Source organism: Hipposideros armiger, unplaced genomic scaffold (genome assembly GCF_001890085.2).
Source record: "Hipposideros armiger isolate ML-2016 unplaced genomic scaffold, ASM189008v1 scaffold_1270, whole genome shotgun sequence".
Lineage (NCBI taxonomy): Eukaryota > Metazoa > Chordata > Mammalia > Chiroptera > Hipposideridae > Hipposideros > Hipposideros armiger.
In genome coordinates this window covers 94,548-101,041 of record NW_017732620.1, presented here as the reverse complement: position 1 = coordinate 101,041, position 6,494 = coordinate 94,548, and the positions used below count along the sequence as shown (strand labels likewise).

General features: G+C 37.2%; 1 protein-coding gene across 1 annotated transcript in view; it reads left to right on the top strand.

Moving 5' to 3' along the window:
- The window catches only part of DNAH8 (dynein axonemal heavy chain 8), a gene marked incomplete at its 5' end in the record, with an annotated part of 267,299 nt that overhangs the window by 182,033 nt on the left and 78,772 nt on the right, over positions 1–6,494 (top strand). The window lies entirely within an intron of this gene.

The window sequence follows — 6,494 nt, the reverse complement described above, 5'->3', positions numbered from 1 at the left end:
CAGCCCTGGCAGTCCTTTTTAATATACTCATATATCATGAATCTTCTTTAAAATTGCTTGTATGCTTTGTCCCAAGTATAAATTTCTCCTAAGATAATATTGAGGTATACACGTCAGATATATATACAAGAATGTTTAATCTAGTGTTACTTACAATATTTAAAAATTGGAAATGTCTCAAATATGCAAAAGGGTCATGACTGAATGATCAGCCTAATGGAACACTGTGCTTCCATTAATAACTGCTTTTCAGGAGGCATGGAGCTGACACCGCAGCAGCAGCAGCAGCAGCAGCCACAGTAGCTCTTACTTAGAAAAAGGAACAGCCAGTGAGAGATGTGATAGATGAGGAGACATCTGGAGGGCATGATCTTCTAAAGAGGGGACGGGCCACGGGCAGATTGCAAATAGCATGGCAGATGGCAACTGCTGATTCATTTCTAAAACTGATGCTATGGAGATATGTGTTTTCTGTAACTTACAAAAATTAAAAATTGTCTGCTGGGGAAAAAAATAACTGCTTTTAAATAACATTTAATGGCAGTAAAATGCTCACAACATGCCGTTAAGAAGTATAGGTACAAAATAACATATATGAGTGTATGTATGTGTAATACATACATACATACTATATACAGAGGATACCCAAAAAAATGTATACACATTTTAAGAAAGGAAAATACTGTATTAAAATTGTAATATGCAATATATACTAATAACAAAAGATGAATACAAGTCATGTGTATACATTTTTTTGGCACCCCTGGTGTACAAGTGTGTGTGTGTCTGTATGTAGTTTTTAATATAGATAGGTTTGCAATCCCTTATTCAAAACTCTTGGGACCAGATATGTTTCAGATATCTGAGTTTTTCAGTTTTTAGTAAGGTAATATTTCATATAGTATACAGTACACTGCAGGCAAGAGTATTAATATCCATAAAGATAATGATAAATAGCCTTGTGTCCACTGAGGTCAGTTTTTGCCACTAAAATGATTTTGTGGTAAATCTTTTAGTTTTCAGAGTGTTTTGAATTTTGAAATGAGGGTAAGAAATTGTGGATTGTGCATATTAAAAAAGATTAGAGTGAAGATCTCTAGGGAGGGATATTGGTGATTTTTATTTTCTTTTTTACACTCTCCTATATTTTCCAAGACTCTCATTATGTACATATATTGCTTAATTAGAAATAAAAAGTTTTTAAAAAAGAAAGAGGAAATGTAAAAGAGACACAAGCCTAATTTTGGAAAGAAATCGAAAGGCAGTTGAAATCTTACTAAAATCTCTCAAATACAAACAGCCAATAAGTGAAAGAACAAACATTAAACCAAACCCTAAACCAGCAAAGATTACTTATCTGCATTACCTGCAGCACCTGCAGCAAGACTTCATACAAGACCTTCTGCATCCATCCCCTCTTGGGCATCTCTCTCATGATAGCCTAGCAGAATTCTCCATCCTTTCTAGAAATTCAGCCTGTACTGCCTCTTACCTTACTGGACTCTGTCCTTTGGAACCCTTTCCCTCCTCAAGTGTGAAACTTCCTCACTTTTTCAATGTCAATCAATCTAGTTTTTCTAGACCATTGAGAAAATTTATTAAATATTTATTGACATGTTAATACTGAAGAAAAATTACAAATCAATAACTTAGCCTTTCGCCTTAAGAAACTAGGAAAAGAAAGGCAAACTAAACTTAAAGTAAGCAAAAGGAAGGAAAAAATAAATATTTGAATGAAAAAAATGAAATAACAGAATCAACAAACCGGAAGTATATTCTTTGGCAAGATCAGTCCCCTTGACAAAACTTTGGCTTAACTGACCAAGAATAAAGGAAAGACTAAAATTACTAAAATCAAGAATAAAAGAAGGAACATCACTATTGATCTAACAAAACTAAAAAAAGCTTATAAGGGAATACTCTGACCAAATTATATAACCTTCATGAAATGGACATATTGTTAGAAAGAAACAGTTACTGAAAGTGACTCAAGAATAGAAAATCTGAATAGAACTATAAGAAATAAAGAGATTGATTCAGTAATGAAAACTTCCCATAGAGGAAATACCAAGACCAGATGGCTTCACTGGTGATTTATACCAAATGTTTAAAGAAAACAGCAATTCTTCTCAAACTTTTTCAAAAAATAACAGAGGGAACACTTCGCAACTAATTCTGAGAGACCAATATTACCCTACTACCAAATATAGACCAAGAGATCATAAGAAGAGAAAACCAATATTACGAATACAGAAGCAAAAATCCTCCACAAAATACTGTCAAACCAAACCCAGCACTGTACAAAAAGGATTTATATAGCATGACCAGATGGATTTATCCTAAAAATGCAAGGTTGGTTAAACATATTAAAATTAATCCATGTAATATGCCATATTAATAGAATAAAGGACTAAAACCACATGATTATCTCAATAGTTACAGAAAAAGTATTGAAAAAAAAATCCAACACTCTTTCATAATGAAAACACTTAAACTAGGGATAAAAGGCAGCTTCTTCAACCAGATAAAGGGCGCCTAGAAAAAACCCACAGCTAAAATCATACTTAATAATGAAAGACTGAATGCTTTCCTCCAAAGATCAGAAGAAAGACAAGGAGTCTCTTCTCATCACTTTTTTCAGCACTGTATTGGAGATTCTAGACAGGATACTCCCAGTAGAAAAAGAAATAAAAGACATCCATGCTGGAAAAGAAGTAAAACCATCTCTACTTACAGATGACATGATTTGGTGTGTAGAAAATCCTAAGAAGTCCACCAAAAAAACTATTGGAGCTAACAAATAAGTTCAACAAGAGTGCAGGATAAAAGATTAATATTTTAAAATCCATTGTTTTCCTACACACTAGCAAGAGCGATCCAAAATTGAACTTATAAATGCAATTCCACTTACAATATCATAAAAAATATCTAGGAACGAATTTAACAAATAAGTGCAAGACTTGTACATTGAAAACTACAAAACATAGTTGAAAAAAATTAATAACTAAAAAGATGGAAAAACATTCCATGTTCATGGATCAAAAGCTTTAATATTGGCAATATTCTCCAAATTGATCTACAGATTTAACACACTGCTATCAAAATCCCAGCTGCCTTTCTTGTGTAAATTGACAAGCTGATCCTAAAACTCATATGGAAATACATGGGACCCAAAATAGCAAAACAGCCTTGAAAAGGAAGATCACAGTTGTATGACTCACATGTCCCAATTTCAAAACTTACTACAAAGCTACAGTAATCAAGACAGTGTGGTACTGGCATAAAGATAGACTTATAAAACAATGGAATAGGATTGAGGGTCCAGAAATAACCTCTTACTTACATGGCCAGTTGATTTTCAACAAGGGTGCCAGACTGTTCAGTGGGAGAAAGGACCATTTTTTCAATAATTGGTACTGAAAAACTGTTACATTCAAAAGAATGAAGTTCAACTTTAATATCACACCATATACAAATATTAACTCAAAATGAATCAGACACATAAATGTAAGAGCTAAAACTATAAAACTCTGAAAAGAAAACATAGGTCTAAATTTTTGTGACCTTGGGTTAGACAGTAGTTTTCTAGATATGAAGCCAAAACCATAAGCAACAAAAGAGAAAATAGATAAACTGGACTTCATCAACATTCAAAACTTTTGTCCTTTAAAGGACACCATCAAGAGAGTGAAAAACACAATCTACAAAATGAGAGAAAATACTTGCAAATCTTGTATCTGATATACAAAATACATAAAGAAATCTTGCAACTCAATAACAAAAACTTAAATAACCCGATTTCAAAATGAGCAAAAGGGCAAGGGAGGATCCAAGATGGTGGAGTAGATATACGCTGTGCTTGCTTCCTTTCTCCCGACCACATCAAAATTACAACTGAACTATAGAACAACCATCACCGAGAATTGCCTAAAATCTAGCTGAACAGAAGTCCTATAACTCAGAATACACAGAAGAAGCCATAATGAGACTGGTAGGAGGTGCAGAGCCATGAAACAGGCTGGTCCCCCACCGGCATGTCGCGGTTGAGAATCAGAAGGGATATCATGGCCACTGGGGTACCCTCTGGAGGAGTGACGGACCCCAGCCCCACACCGGGCTCTCTCAGTGCTGGGAAGAGGAGCCCCCACAACATCTGGCTGTGAAAATCAGCAGGGATTCTGTCCCTCTGGGTGAGATAAAAGGCTGCAGGGAACCCAGACATCCTCTTAAAGGGTCTATGCACAGACTCACTCTCAGGCATTCATTGTGGGCTCCAGAGGAGGTAAAATGACTCTGGAGGAGTCAGAGATATACAGAGAGAGGCTGAGTTGTTTGGCTTCAGGGTAAGGACAGACAGTCACCATTTTTCCCTGTGTAGAATCCTCCTTCTGTGCAGTGGGCAACTGGATGCCATATTTCCTGTGTTGAGCCCTCCCTCACATGGCCACAACTGAATCTGCATTGGCCTGGTGAGCTCTGCTCACACTACCTGCTTGCTCCACCCTGGTGACTCCCTGAGATATTGCTTCACCCAACTCTATCAGCAGCTGAGTCTTACAGGAGCTGGCAGGCATTAGAAGCCCTTGGAGTGCTCTGTGCTTTCTACAGAACTACCACAGACCAAATACTGGTGACAGCCATCCTCAGTTTGCAGTGTGTCCTCTCCCATGCATCTCCAGGTCCAGCACAAGGAGCAACCAGCCACTGATCACTTTGTAGCTCCTACCAAATAGTCCTCCACCAGTTACAGGCAGTCGCTGACCTGGCCCTTCACTGCAACCCCTCCCAAGAGGCCCCAGAACCAACATACCTGGAAGTTGGCTTCAGACCACAGCAGAGCACCACTCAATTAGTCTCACATGAGGCATACACAAAGGGTAGTCTCAGCAGGCACTAGAGCCCACTGGGACAAATCCCACTTTGCAGGATAAGCCATCCACACAGCAGCCCATAAACTTTGGCCATGACCAAACCCCACAGCCAATCGGCATGAAGGTCAATCCCACTCACTGACATGCCAATAGCAATCAAGGCTCAACTGTAACAGGAGGGCACACACAACCCACACAAGTGACACTACTGGAGCACGCAGTGCAGGTGACCAGGGAGACTGTGCCACTAGGCCCCTCAGGGCACCTACTACATTAAGCCGCCTGGCCAAGACTGGGAGATGTAGCAGATCTACCAAACACATAGAAACAAACACAGAGAGACAGCCAAAATGAGGAAACAAAGAAATACATTCCAAATGAAAAAACAAGACAAAACTCCAGAAAAAGAGCTAAATGAAATGGAGGCAAGTAACCTACTAGATACAGAGCTCAAAACAATGTTTATAAGGATGCTCAATGTTTAAATTTTGAGGAACTGTTCTCCAAAACAGCTGCACCATTTTATAGTCCCATCAGCAATGTATAAAGGTTCTGATTTTTCCACATCCTTGTGGGAGTGAAGTAGTATCTCATAGTTTTGATTTGCATTTCCCTAATAACTACTGACGCTGAGTACCTTTTCATGTGCTTATTGGTCATTTGTATATCTTTTTTGGAAAAATGTCTGTTCAAACCCTTTGCTCATTTCTATTTTTTAATTTTTTTGATATTCAATATTATTTTATATTAGTTTAAGCTGTACAGTGTAGTGGTTAGACATTTATAAAATTTATGCAGTGATCCCCCCGATTAATCTAGTACCCACCTGGCACTATACACAGTTGTTGCAACATTATTGACTGTATTCCCTATGCTGTATTTTACATCCCCATGACTATTTTCTAACTACCAATTTGTACTTCTTAATTCATTCACCTTTTTCATCCAGCTCTCCAACCAGCCACCTCTCTGGCAACTATCAGTTTGTTCTCTGTATCTATGAGTCTGTTTCTGTTGTTTGTTTACTTTGTTCTTTAGATTCCACATATAAGTGAGACCATATGGTATTTCTCTTTCTTATTCTGACTCATTTCACTTAGCATAATACCCTCTAGGTCCATCCATGTTGTTGCAAATGGTAAGATTTCATTCCTTTTTATGGCCGAGTAATATTCCATTGTATATATGTACCACATCTTCTTTATCCAGTCATCTATTGATGGGTACTTGGGTTGCTTACATATCTGGGCTATTGTAAATGTGCTGCAATAAACATAGGGAGTGACTGTGAATGAGTTTGGGGTTTCTGTGGTCCTGATTAAAATGTTCTGAGATTAGATAGTAGTGATGGTACTACAACGTCATGCATATACTAAACATTGAATTATACACTTTTAAAGAATAAATTTATAACGTGAATTATATATCAATTTCAAATGTCTAAGAAAATATTTATTGAGCATTTACTGAATGCCATACACTGTCCATGTGCTGGGTGAGAGAAACCATGAACTAAGTCCCTCCTCTCATGGAACTGACATTCTAGTGTGGGAGCAAAATAGACAATAGTTAATAACAAGTGAGTATATAATAAGCTAAGAAAAGCATATAAGGAAGAAGCAG